This window comes from Prunus dulcis, chromosome 4, assembly GCF_902201215.1.
Source record: "Prunus dulcis chromosome 4, ALMONDv2, whole genome shotgun sequence".
NCBI lineage: Eukaryota > Viridiplantae > Streptophyta > Magnoliopsida > Rosales > Rosaceae > Prunus > Prunus dulcis.
Window position 1 is genome coordinate 10674121 of NC_047653.1, and position 14837 is coordinate 10688957.

Below are 14837 nucleotides of genomic sequence, written 5' to 3' on the forward strand. Positions count from 1 at the left end.
TGGGGGCTCAAATTATAAAAATACCCCATATGAAATGGACTTTATAAACACACCCAAAGCTAATTTACAACATAACAAAAAAGCTTTTAACTTCTTATAAATTACAAAACCGCCATCAATTTCTTAAAACAAGCCAACCCCAAACTCTTATAAAAATACCCAAAACACTTAATAGGGCATCAAAGTAGTTTAATAATTAATATTAAATTCAATAAAGCTAGTTGTTATTTTTTGGGTTTGTTTATAGAAATTCAATTGTGTAGGGTTTATTTATAATATTAGTGCTAGAAATGGGTATATTACTAAATATCTCTTTAAAGAATTTAACCAAACAATTTTTTTTTTAAAATGGATTTGGGAGCACATTTTGTTTTTAAGAAAAATTAAAGTTTTTGAGTTCTTTATCCAAGTAGAATACCGAACGCCGCATAAACTGTAATTGTAATAACCCAAAACAAATTAGTAATTTATGTTGTAGAAAGACTATTTTGCCCTCGGAATAATTTAATTGAGGAAAAATTGACTTTTTGACCGAAAAGGAATTTGACAATTCCACTTACGCCATTGCGTAGAGCACGACGAAACGAGTACGTAGACACAGAGTGGACTCGAATCGGAGCTGTAACGAAGAAAATACGGTTAAAATACCATGAAGGGCAAAACAGTAATTTAGACAAAAATCAGATTTTTATCCCTTCTCTCTCTCTCTTCTCTCTCAGTTTCTCTCTCTTCTCTCTCCTCCCTCCCGCGCGCACGGCCGTCACCTTCAGATCGACCGAGCCGCCACCATCGGCCACCCCGAGCCACGGTACCGGTACCAACCTGACCGGCCCGACCTCGCCGTCACGTCTCAGCCCTCCCCCGCCGCTCGCCGCTCGCCAGCTACCGGAATCGGGCAAAAAATCGTCCGTTTTTGCAAGAATTTCAAACCCTTCGTTCTCCTTCAATTCTCCTCCAAATTTGTCGAGTAAGGTATGGATTCCTATCTATTTTTCGTGCTCTAGCTGATGGTTGGATAGGTTTGCATCAATTTTGACTGTAGATAGCCCAGTTTTCAATTTGAATTTCGACCGAGTTTCGACCTCCTTGATCAGCCACTTCTGGTCAGTTTTTGGGGTAGGTCCAAGAACAAAAGTGGTTCCAAATATGGTGTTATATCTAGGATAGGAGTTTGGAGCCGTGGTTTTGAGTTTTTCAGGCGAGGTGTTATCGCTTTGGACACCCATCGCCGCCGGCACGTGTGGCGGCTCGTGGGTGAGGGTAGTGCAGTGATACTGTGAATTGTTGTGATCCTCGTGTTGTCACGAGCGCGTAGGAATTAGCGGATCTCAATTTAGATACCGTTTGAGCCTCGAACGGATTTTCCATATTGTGTGATTTCCGGGTTCAATACTGTTGAGCAGTTGGATCGCACTCAATTTCAGACATGTTATTCTACATAATTTCAGAATCATGTAGGATTCAACGGATTGTGAATCGGAGTCCCGGATACTCCGAAATCGCGAACCCTAGGGCTATAATTTTGGAAATTATGTGATTACACGATTGTGGTCAATCCGACCGTCCAATTTAGACCAGACTAGCAGGATATGGGTATTTCTATGTGAGGAACTTTTAGGGAATCCCAGATTGGCAATTGGAGGTCGTGGACCCCACGAGGTTCCGTATTGACCAGTATGACAGTTTATCGCTTAGTGAAGCCTCAGGTCTTTTAAGACAGTTCTAAACGTGTGAAATACTAAAGTGGGCATATGAATGACTTTAAAGTTAGTGCACGCACTTCTAGGAGCCGGGGGTAAAGGTTTTAATTTAATACTTTTATTGAGCAGTTTTATTAATTAAATATTCATGATTTAATCAGGCACTCGGGGCCAGACATACCCGCAGGAGGGACCTTCAAGAGGTCCAGTTAGCTCGGACCAGAAGTGAGTGGACTTTTCTTTTATAAATGATTTTATATAAATGAATTTCATTATTTGATCTTGAATAAGTTTTATTGATTATGCTTTTTCCTAGCATCATTTGTGAAGTTAAATATCTTATTTATATGCTGCGTAATGGAACATAGAGATTGAGATTATATTAGAAAAAAATAGCAGCATAGTTTCAGATTTAACAAAATTCAGTTATTTATCAGATTTTTCAGAAATCTTTTATTTTTAAACCACCGTGGGTACCTAGCTACAGAAAACAGTTTACTTTCAGTATCTGTTGCCTTCAGATATGACGATGTCTACAGACATCCAGTTTACCTTCAGTTTTGTCAGTGCACTTGACATTTGCCTCATGAGTTTCGGGGACGCCGGGACCGTGAGAGCCAGGATTGCGGATCAGGCTGACTACGGTCTCCTGAATCCTGCCAGTTTACGGCTTGAGTTGACTTTGTGTTACTGAGACCTGTCAGGGGAATTGACGGATATCCGGAATTGACGGAATAAAAGGGGTACACCTAAGTGGTAGTTTTAAATTGGTTACAGTGTTTTTATGCGAGTTTTATGGATTTGAAAATGAGTTGCATATATGTATATAAATATGTGAATGCTTGGATTTTAGTATGATTCAAAGGCAGTTTAGATATTCAGTTTTACTTAACTATTTTTACAGTGGGGTTATTATGTTTATATTGTTTTCTAGGACTTTATTTTTTGTCCACTCACACTTTCAAATGTTTTGTGCCCCCAGGCAGTAGACGTGCACAGGAATCCACCACCGGGCCTTCTCCTAGCTCTCGCGCCCCTACGTAATGTAGGATTTTGTTGTAAAACACTTAATTTCTTTGTATATTTTAGTAACTGCTCTGATATCTGGCCATAGTTGGAGACCAGAACTGTTGGATACCTTGTTTACTTATTATGGCAGTTGGATGTAACTATATTAGCTCGTTTGACAGGTGAAAATTTTGGGTTTTGAACAAATTACAGGGGAGACTCTGCCGAATTTTCGGTAGGAGTCTAGGCAAATTTTGAATCGTAGTTTCTAACTAGAAGGGTAAATAGGTCCTTTTGTGCCCGACATGTGCCAAGTGTCGGACACGCACAGGATCCGGCTCGAATTCCAAAGCGGAATTTGGATCGGGTCCTGTCAGTAATAACCCAAACCTTAATTAATATTTAATTGGTAATTTATTGAGAAGAAAATACAATTTTGCCATTGGAATAATTTATTAACGAAAGGGTGACTTTTTGACCGAGAAGGAATTTGACAATTTCACACACACCGTTGCGTAGAGCACGACAAAACGAGTCTGTAGACACGAGCTTTTACGAAGAAAATACGGTTAAAATACTCCGAGGGGCATCCGAGGGGCAAAATGGTAATTTAAAAAATTAGATTTTTAAAAACCTCACTTCTCTCTCTCTCTCTCTCTCTCTCTCTCTCGTCGCGAATTCTCCCCTCCTCGATCGGAGTTTTATGGCTCCGTCGCCACCACGGACCACCACCGGCCACGAGGCCGGACCCATTCGAACTGCTGCCACCTCCTCTTCCCTTTCCAATCGATCTCAGCCCTTGGAGTTGCCGGTGCTGGGTGGAAATTGCAGAAATCCGAGCGGGTTTGACCGGAAATTCATGGCCGTCGTTCTACGTCGTCCGGGCACCAAATCGTACGATCCAGGTATGGATTTTGAACCTCTCGAGCTGTTCCAGCTGACTGTTGGGTAGGATTCAATCGATTCTCAGCGTAGGTAATTGATTTTCGAGTTGGAAATTTGGCCAGTTTTGGGATATCGATTCTGGCCACTTCTGGTCAGTTTTTGGGGTAGGTCCAAGAACAAAAGTGGCTCCAAATATGGTGTTATACCTAGGGGTAGGAGTTTGGAGCCGTGGTTTTGAAATTTTTCGGCGATACGTAACTGCTTTGGACACCCAGCTCTGCCTGCACATGTGGCGGTGTGTGGGTGAGGGTAGTGATGTCGCACTGTGTCTTGATGAGATCCTTAGGTTGTCTCGAGCGTGTAGGAATTCGCGGATATCAATTTGGATACCGTTTGATCCTCGAACGGATTTTTCTTATTGTGCGATTTTCGGGTTCAATATGGTTGAGTCATTGGATCGTAATCAGTTTCAGATATGTTACTCTAGACAATTTCAGAATTATGTAGGATTCGACGGATCGTAAATCGGAGTTCTGGATACTCCGAAATCGCGAACCCTAGGGCTAGGGTTTAGAAATCGTGCGATTGTACGATCGTGATCAATCTGACCGTCCGATCGATACCAAACCCTCGGGACATGTGTCCTAGGTATATTGGAACTTTTAGAGGCTTCCAGATCATATTGTGAGGTCATGGACCCGAGAGGTCATTGGTTGACTTTTTGGGACTTCAGCGTTTTTTGAGTCCCAAGATACTGCTAAACTATTCCAAGCTTTTATGATCATAGGACCAATTTTAATTTGACGCACGTACTTTTAGGAGCCGGGGTTTAGGGTTTTTAAATGAATACTATATTGTATTAATAGAATATTATGGTCATTGAACTAGGTACACGGGCACCAGTTGACCTGCAGGAGGGACTTTCAAGAGATCCAGCCAGTACGGACTACCAGTGAGTGGATTCTTTGTTTTTATAAATGAATTTAAGCAGTTCAGTTTCAGTCACAGTATTTGATCTTGAATAAATGTTATTCAAAGATTAGTGTTATAAACTGTTTTATGCTTTTGAATATTTTATTTTGCATGCTGCCGAGTGGAATACCCTTTAATGGATATAAGAAAAGAAATTCTAGTTAATTATCATATAAATGGCAGCAGAATTTTTAAAGGTTACAGGAATTCAGTTATCCAGCAGATTTTCTTCCGAAATTTTATATGTTAAACCACCTTGTACCCAAAGATTAAATGTTGCCTTCGGATTATATCGGTTACCTTCGGTTTAGTCAGCATGCTTGACAGTTGCCCCCCGAGTTCTTTGGTACTCGAACTCGTATGGAGCGATTATTGCGGATCTGGTGGACTACGGTCCCTTGAATCCTGCGAGTTGCGGCTCGGACTGACCTTGTGTCACTGAGACCTGCGAGTATGTGTCACCATAGTGATGCAAGAAATTGACGGATATAAGGAATTGACGGAAATAAAAGGTACACTAGGTGGTAGTTTTAAATTGTTTTCAATGCCTTAAGAAGGTAATGTTGACCATGAATATGATTGGCTTATATACATGTATATTTATATACGTGCACTGATTTTAGAAATAAAGAGAATAATTTAGTTTGTATAACTGTTTTTACAGTGGGTTAGTATGTTCATATGCTATTTTCTAAACTTTGTTTTTGGGTCCACTCATCCTTTTTAATGTTTTGCGCCCCCAGGTAGTAGGGGTGCACAGTGATCCACCACAGGGCCGTTTTTCACCTTCCGCGCCTTTCTTTTGATGTAGGACTTTTGTTTTGTAAAAGGATTGATTCCTTTGTAAATTCTTAGTTGTCGCTCTGATAATTTGCCCTTGACTTAGAATGTATATATATGTATGCTGGCAGTTTGTTGTATATATATATATATATATATATATACTTGTTTGGCAAGTGTAAATGTTTTGGTATTGAGCCAGTTACAAGGGAAACTCTGCCGATTTTTTGGTAGAAGTCAACCTTTTTGTTTTATCTTGCTTTGTATAGAAGCGCGATTAGGTCATTCATGCCTGACATCTGCCAGGTGTCGGACACGTACAGAATCCGGCTTGGATTCCAAAGCGAAATTTGGATCGAGTCCTGTCATAAACTTCTAATTATTACAAAATATGTTAATCACATGTTTAGAGATCTCCAAAATAAACACATAAAAAAAGCCATAGTTGATGCACCAAGATTTGTAGTTGGTGCTTGTGTTCGAGTAGAGTATTGGATCGCGTCATTTATAATATATTTAAATATAAAAGATATGATTTTCCAGTATGTTTCTATCCAATGGAAATGGCTGACAACTGACAAGTCTAACTTCTAAGTTGTGCACGATGATGTGATTTGCCCATGTGATCATATCCCATCAAAGCCAAGTCTGATTGTTGTCCTTCTCACTCTTGTCTCTCTGTGCTAGCAAAAGGCGAAAAAGGGAAAAGAAAAAAGAGAAAGAGAAAGAGAAAGCCTTCTCCCCTCTCGTCTCTCTCCCTCTTTTGAGTCTTTGGTGGGTAATTGGGACGACCACCACCTTGTTGGCTGGCTAATCCATATCTTCTTTGCAAGCACGTTAACCATTATATACGTAGTGTCATCTTAATCACGTACGTATTACGGTTTGTGATCGCATTGAATATGAGACCATTTATGCCCTTACATAACTACTAACATTTCCAGTTTCAAATTCGCTCTTAATCTATCTTATATGAACGAACGAGTAATTCTTCGGCAATATATCACATGATGTAACTAATTTACATATGTTATAAGAGAATGTTAGCAACCTTCTTTCCAACATTCTCTTTTGGACCTTTTCCATTTTCCTCATAACATGTGTCACTTTCCTTACACTAAAAAAAAATGTAATTAATACATAAAATAAGATAACATTTATTTCCAAATTTGCCCCCTTATTTTGATGTTTTAATAGCTGATTGATATATTAAAATATGCATAATAATTTAACATAACAAGCAGCATATAAAACATGTTAGTTTATTTTTTACAACTTAAGCTTGTCAAACTACGCATGATGGCACTGTTTAGATCTCAATTTATATATAAATAGGGTCAATATTTTAACATAACAAGCAACACAAATATCATCTTATTAATTTATTTTTTGTAACTTAACCATACTAGACTAAGCATGATGCCACTATTTAGATCTCAATATACATATAAACAAAGTCATGTTTCCTACATATTTTTACGACTTTATACGCATTTATCTCAATTTCAAAACCCGTAGCATCGCGCGGGCGCCCTTGCTAGTGTTTGCTATTTTCAATTGCAACCAGATGATTGTCTGTAATTGGGAATTTGGTACCCCTTTGATCCTTTCAATTGCAACCAGATGATTGTTCAAAATGAGAGGGATATTCGCGCACACAGGGCAACTGTCCAGCCGTATCCTCGTATGTGTTGTGAACGGACTTGCATTAACATGTTGTAGACGCACTATCCTCGGAGTTATTTATGGGTGTGGAGCCTGGACTTGAAAATTTTCCATATCCTTTGTGACTCTGTGATTGTAGTTGCCGTGCAATTATTAATGTAAGTGACCTTTCATGGTTACTCTATGCTTTTGTCCCATCACAATCATAATCTCTCATCTACCAATACCAGAATTCCATTAGTTTTCTATTCGCTCAATGGATGGAACGTTTTAAACTGGAAAATTGGTGGAGCTTTATAAAAAAAGTCATAAATCAAATCAAATGGAACGATTCAGTCATAATGAACCATTTGTAGCGTTGTAAGCTTCTTTGGGAGAAATGATGGGGACCGATGAAACTTGGGTCCAAAGTTTCCTTCTTTTAATCAAGCATGTTAACCATTATATACGTACTGTCATCTTAACCATGTATGTATTACGGTTTATGATCGCATTGAATATGAGACCATTTATGCCCCTACGTAACATAACGACACATTTAGAAACTACCCATAACGACACATTTAGAAACTACCAAGTCTTATTTGAATTGTGTTATGATAATGACTTGATTAGTAGAAGAAAAACCATATTCCCATTTTAACTAGACCAAAACAACATTTCCAATTTCAAATACGCTCTTAATCCATCTTATATGAACGAACGAGTAATTCTTCGGCAATATGTCACATGATGTAACCAATTTACATATGTTATAGGGGAATGCTAGTAACCTTCTCTCCAATCTTCTCCCTTTTCCTCATGACATGTGTCACTTTCCTTACACTAAAAAAAAATGTAATTAATGCATCAAATAAGATGACATTTGTTTCCAAATTTGCCCCCTTATTTTTTGTATTGATTTTAATGTTTCCTTAAATTTATTATCCAACTTTCTTATCACATTGTTAAAAAATTATATAAGAAAAAACATTATTTTTATTTTTATTTTTTGAAAGACTCCATCAAATAAGACTTACCTAATTAATGGTTTATGACTTACCGAATTAATGGTTTGAAAATGCAATCAATGAACTTCTTTAGAAGGACGTCTTTTGTCTGTATGAAAAAAGGATATATCTTTTGTGGATTTTTGAAGGTCATTATTGAATTTTTTTTAACCAAAAAAAAAAAAAGTTTTTCCTCTTAAAAAAAAGACATTTTCCTTTAAAAAGAAAAACAGAAAATTTTAATTTTTTACATATGGTAAAAGAGTTGTAAAAAAAAAATGGATATATTGAAGGACAATACATTTAATAAAGGTAAACTTGGAAAACAAAAGGTGGTTTGTTTGATGTATTAATGTCATTATGTTAAGTGTATGGGAAGTAACACATGTCATGAGGAAAATGGAGAAGGTCCAAAAGAGAAGGTTACTAGCATTCCACATCATTCAATGAAACAAACGCTAACAGTTAGTTCTTTCTCATGTGGAAATTTTTACATTTCTCACTTCTTCACATGCACACCGCCTTTTCTTAACTGGTCTGTCAATTTTCTATTATGTCTGAACTTATTGATGTGCATGAGTTCCTATCGTGTATTGGGGGAACAAACAAAAAGGAAGACAGATTAGTCAATGAAATAATGTAGGGAATTTCTGCTATTTCTTTATGTAATTTTCATATTAAACGACGAAGAAAATTTTAGAGGAAGACAAATTAGTTAATGAAATAATGTATGAAAATTTAGCTATTTTTTTAATGTAATTTTCATATTAAATGACGAAGAAAATTCTAAAAGTAGACTTATCAGAAAAGGATATACATGTGCTCATAAATGAAAAAGTAAAACACATGTTCTCTTTTATTATGAGGAGTGGGACAAAAGTGGGTGTTTATAAGACTTGAGGAAGACTTTTACCAATCAATCAATGAAGACTAGAGGAAGACTTAAATACCAATGAATGGCTCCTTTATTGGGGGAACGTGTGTGTAGGTGTTAAAACTATTTGGAGAAAGATTAGAGGACTATACCACATCATGTGGTAGATAATGTGTCAATTTGCAAATAACTTTAGTAGCAAGTGGACTATACTAGCCACCTACAGTTTTAAGCCTGATCATTAAGATAATGTTTGCATCATCTGTTTTACCGCGGTTGCTAGCACAAAGAAAGCAGATGCTTTCGTTGCCTCTTCTACCTCCAAGCGGAATTGCTCTGTCGAGCTTTCCCCCATTGCGGAGAATTCCCCACTATTGCCTTTGGTAGGAGTATGGGTTGTGTCGCAATTAGTGTAGTTGATTTTCCTAATTGCCTTAGTTAGCTTTGCCTTACCAACTACCTAATCAGACACAAGGCCCCTCCTCGAAGAGAAAGTTACTAGCATAACTACATACGACTTTTAATAGTTGTCAAATATGATTGTGTGTGTTAAATCCCTTTCAACCTTAACCCTAGAATTACATAGAGTAACAAGTATTATTTATTGAATTATCGAACAGTACAATATTCTCACCAACTCATTCTTGATACAATAATTGCCTAATATAGTTGTAAGCTCTCATTAAACAATTCGGTTAGAAACTAATTTCTTAACTAATCAATTAACAAATTGACTATGCCAGCTCATCACTAATCCAGCTCAGCAATGATGAAGGTTCCTAACAATGTGATCAGCCAATGTAACGTTGTGTTATTGATTAAAATATAGTCATCCCTACCACCTCATGTAAATCCTACAAGACTCTCATTCATGGAGAGAAGAAAGTAGGGGGAATGCTGAGAACCTTCTCTTTTGGACATTCTTCATTTTCCTCATGACATGTGTTACTTTTCTTACACTAAAAACAACGTAATTAATGCATCAAATTATGTAACATTTGTTTTCAAATTTACCTTTATTTTCTGTATTGATTTTAATGTTTCCTTAAATTTAGTATCCAAATTAGTTAAAACTTTCTTATCACCTTGTCAAAAAATTAAATAAGAAAAAACATTAGTTTTTTTTTTTTCTTTTTTGAAAGACTCCAACAAATAAGACTTACCTAATTAATAGTTTAGAAAAAAAAAAATCAATAATCAGACTTACCAAATTTATGGTTTGAAAATGCAATCAATGAACTTCCTTTTAAAACAGACTTCCTTTGAAGGACGTCTTTTGTCTATATAAAAAAATGATATATCTTTTGTGGATTTTTTAAAGGTCATTATTGTGTTTTTTTTTTTAATAACAAAAAAAAAAAGTTTTTCCTCTAAAAAAATATAGACATTTTCTTTAAAAAAACATAAATTTTTTATTTTTTATTTTTTAATTTTTTACATATGGTAAGAGAGTTGTAAGAAAAATTAGATAAATTGAAGGACAATAAATTTAATAAGGGTAAACTTGGAAAACAAAAGGTGGTTTGTTTGATGTATTAATGTCATTATTTTAAGTGTGTGGAAAGTGACACATGTCATGAGGAAAATGGAAAATATCTATGCCCCGTTTGGTTCACGGAATGAATATGAGGGGAAATCATTTCCCATGTCATTTCCCAAGGAATGAGAATGAAAGATTCCTTTCCCACATTTGGTAATGTTGGGAAAGTAACCGGGAGACTTCACTTTGTTTCCTTTCCCATGTTTGTTTTGAGTAGGAATGGAATAATTTTCCAATTACACCCACATTAAATCAAATAAAAAAATGCATTTAATGATACATTGTAATTATAAAATTGTTCATAGGGATAAAATAGTCATGAAAATTGTGCATTGAATGTTGGCTCATTTTCTCAAACTTTCCCATGAGGAGGGAAAACAAAACCTAAGTTAAGAGAAGGGCTTCACTTTCCCCCCTACTTTCTTATGTGCCAGACAACTATTTCCGATGTCTGGACTTACCAAACATGGGAAAGCAATTGAATTCCCATTCCCAAGTCTCATTTCCCATAATCCATCTTATATGAATGAACAAGTAATTCTTCGGCAATATGTCACATGATGTAACCAATTTACATATGTTATAGGGGAATACTATTAATCTTCTCTCAAATCTTATCTTTTGGACCTTCTCCCTTTTCCTCATGACATGTGTCACTTTCCTTACACTAAAAAAAATGTAATTAATGCATCAAATAAGATAACATTTGTTTTCAAATTTGACCCCTTATTTTTTGTATTATTTTAATGTTTCCTTAAATTTATTATCCAAATTTGTTACAACTTTCTTACCACCTTGTTAAAAAATTATATAAGAAAAAAACATTATTTTTATTTTTATTTTTTGAAAGACTCCAACAAATAAGACTTACCTAATTAATGGTTTATGACTTACCGAATGAATGGTTTGAAAATGCAACCAATGAACTTCCTTTTAAAACAGACTTCCTTAGAATGACGTCTTTTGTTTGTATGAAAAAAAGATATATCTTTTGTGGATTTTTTAAAGGTCATTATTGAATTTTTTTTAACCAAAAAAAAAAAGAAGAAGACATTTTCTTTATTTAAAAAAAACCAGAATTTTTAATTTTTTACATATGGTAAAAGAGTTGTAAAAAAAAATTGGATATATTGAAGGACAATACATTTAATAAGGATAAACTTGGAAAACAAAAAGTGGTTTGTTTGATGTATTAATGTCATTATGTTAAGTGTATGGGAAGTAACACATGTCATGAGAAAAAGAGAGAAGGTCCAAAAGAGAAGGTTACTAGCATTCCCCATCATTCAATGAAACAAACCCTAACAGTTAGTTCTTTCTCATGTGGAAATTTTTACATTTCTCACTTCTTCACATGCACACCGCCTTTTCTTAATTGGTCTGTCAATTTTCTATTATGTATGAACTTATTGATGTGCATGAGTTCCTATCGTGTATTGGGGGAACAAACAAAAAGGAAGACAGATTAGTCAATGAAATAATGTAGGGAATTTCCGCTATTTCTTTATGTAATTTTCATATTAAACGACGAAGAAAATTCTAGAGGAAGACATATTAGTCAATGAAATAATGTATGGAATTTCCGCTCTTTCTTTATGTAATTTTCATATTAAACGACGAAGAAAAGTCTAGAGGAAGATAGATTAGTTAATGAAATAATGTATGAAATTTCAGCTCTTTTTTTATATGTGATTTTCATATTAAATGACGAAGAAAATTCTAAAGGTAGACTTATCAGAAAAGGATATACATGTGCTCATAAATGAAAATGTAAAATACATGTTCTTTTTTATTCTGAGGAGTGGGACAAAAGTGGGTGTTTATAAGACTTGAGGAAGGCTTTTACCAATCAATCAATTTAGACTAGAGGAAGACTTTTATCAATCAATCAATGAAGACTAGAGGAAGACTTAAATACCAATGAATGGCTCCCTTATTGGGGGAACGTGTGTATAGGTGTTAAAACTATTTGGAGAAAGACTAGAGGACTATAACACATCATGTGGTAGATAATGTGTCAATTTGCAAATAACTTTAGTAGCAAGTGGACTATACTAGCTACCTACAGCTTTAAGCCTGATCATTAAGATAATGCTTGCATCATCTGTTTTACCGCGGTTGCTAGCACAAAGAAAGCAGATGCTTTCGTTGCCTCTTCTACCTCCAAGCGGAATTGCTCTGTCGAGCTTTCTCCCATTGCGGAGAATTCCCTACTATTGCCTTTGGTAAGAGTATGGGTTGTGTCGCAGTTAGTGTAGTTGATCTTCCTAATTGCCTTAGTTAGTTTTGCCTTACCAACTACCTAATCAGACACAAGGCCCCTCCTCGGAGAGAAAGTTACTAGCATAACTATATACGACTTTTAACAGTTGTCACATATGATTGTGTGTGTTAAACCCCTTTCAACCTTAACCCTAGAATTACACAGAGTAACAAGTATTATTTATTGAATTATCGAAACAATACAATATTCTCACCAACTGATTCTTGACACAATAATTGCCTAATATAGCTATAAGCTCTCATTAACCAATTCGGTTAGAAACTAATTTCTTAACTAATCAATTGACAAATTGACTATGCCAGCTCATCACTAATCCAGCTCAGCAATAATGAAGGTTCCTAACAATGTGCTCTGCCAATGTGACGTAGTGTTAATGATTAAAATATAGTCATCCCTACCACCTCATGTAAATCCTACAAGACTCCCATTCACGGAGATAAGAAAGTAGGGGGAATGCTAGCAACCTTCTCTTTTGGACCTACTCTATTTTCCTCATGATATGTGTCACTTTCCTTACACTAAAAACAATGTAATTGCAAAGGACCCACTAGTGTAGTGGTTTGGAGTATTTACTCCATCAAGCAAGGTCCTGGGTTCGAGTTCTAGCATTCGTGTTGTGTGTGTGAGTTTAATATGCTATCGCCCCTTTCAATAGGAAAGGTCCTCAAAAAAAAATAATAATAATGCAATTAATGCATCAAATAAGGTAACATTTGTTTCCAAATTTACCTTTATTTTATGTATTGACTTTAATGTTTCCTTAAATTTAATATCCAAATTTGTTACATCTTTCTTATCACCTTGTCAAAAAATTAAATAAGAAAAAACACTAGTTTTTTTTTTTCTTTTTTGAAAGACTCCAACAAATAAGACTTACCTAATTAATAGTTTAGAAAAAAAATTCAATAATCAGACTTACTGTGGTTTGAAAATGCAATCAATGAACTTCCTTTTAAAACAGACTTCCTTTGAAGGACGTCTTTTGTCTGTATAAAAAAATGATATATCTTTTGTGGATTTTTTTAAGGTCATTATTGTTCTTTTTTTATAACCAAAAAAAAAAAAAACGCTTTTCCTCTAAAAAAATATAGACATTTTCTTTTTAAAAAACATAATTTTTTTATTTTTTATTTTTTACATATGGTAAGAGAGTTGTAAGAAAAATTGAATAAATTGAAGGACAATAAATTTAATAAGGGTAAACTTGGAAAACAAAAGGTGGTTTGTTTGATGTATTAATGTCATTATTTTATGTGTATGGGAAGTGACACATGTCATGAGAAAAATGAAAAATGTCTATGCCCCGTTTGGTTCAAGGAATGGATTTGAGGGGAAATCATTTCCTCTGTCATTTCCCAAGGAATGAGAATGATAGATTCCTTTCCCACATTTGGTAATGTTGGGAAAGTAACTGGGAGATTTCACTTTGTTTCATTTCCCATGTTTGTTTTGAGTAGGAATGGGAAAATAAAGTTTGTATAATTTTCCAATTATACCCATATTAAATCAAATAAAAAAAATGCATTTAATGATACATTGTAATTATAAATTGTTCATAGGGACAAAATAGTCATGAAAATTGTGCATTGAATGTTGACTCATTTTCCCAAACTTTCCCATGAGGAGGGAAAACAAAACCCAAGTTAAGAGAATGGCTTCACTTTTTCCCTTATTTTCCCGTGTGCCAGACAACTATTTCCCATGTCTGGATTTACCAAACATGGGAAAGCAATTGAATTCTCATGAACCAAACAAGACCTGAAAGAGAAAGTTCGAGAAAAAGTTACTAGCATTCTCCTATGTTATAATATGTACGTATAATATGTTATAATATGTCCGTATAACATGTTATAACACAAAGACACAGAGACCTGAATCAAAACAAAGACACAGAAAAGACATTTCTCCCCCTCCTTAACTTACTCCGAGTGTCTGTGTTTTCCATCACAACTTTCTCCCACCTTCTAAAATCAAAAAGTTGAAAGCTTCATTGACTTGGAGTCAACCCACTTGTCAGGAAAGTTCAAAGTCTTCCCAGTCCAGTCCCTTTATTTTTCGACTTCAATTCCAGCTCTACCTGCTCTGGCTTGCTCTATTTATGATGACAAGCAATAATGCAAGCTCCACTCTCTCTCAGAGT